The following is a 212-nucleotide window of genomic DNA, read 5'->3' as shown; positions in this document are numbered from 1 at the left end:
ACCCTCACCTGGAACAAGTCCAACTCACTGTCGAGAACCCGGACACATGCAGCTCTTGCTTTGGTCATTCAGAGATTGGATGGCCCTAAGAAGGGATCCCCTCACCCCATACTCCCGCAGCACCTCCCACATTTTTTCCCGGGGACCCGGTCATACGCCTTCTCCAGATCCACAAAAAACATGTAGACTGGTTGGGCATACTCCCAGGCTCC

The 212-nt window shown here is 54.7% G+C and overlaps 1 long non-coding RNA gene across 1 annotated transcript in view; it reads right to left on the bottom strand.

Annotated features, from left to right (window-relative positions):
• The window catches only part of LOC116684276 (uncharacterized), a 14,420-nt gene that overhangs the window by 3,854 nt on the left and 10,354 nt on the right, over window positions 1-212 (bottom strand). The window lies entirely within an intron of this gene.

The sequence above is a fragment of the Etheostoma spectabile genome, chromosome 3 (genome assembly GCF_008692095.1).
Source record: "Etheostoma spectabile isolate EspeVRDwgs_2016 chromosome 3, UIUC_Espe_1.0, whole genome shotgun sequence".
In the NCBI taxonomy this organism is placed as follows: Eukaryota; Metazoa; Chordata; class Actinopteri; order Perciformes; family Percidae; genus Etheostoma; species Etheostoma spectabile.
Note: the sequence above shows the minus strand (reverse complement) of the source record. Positions and strands in the feature narration are given on the sequence as shown.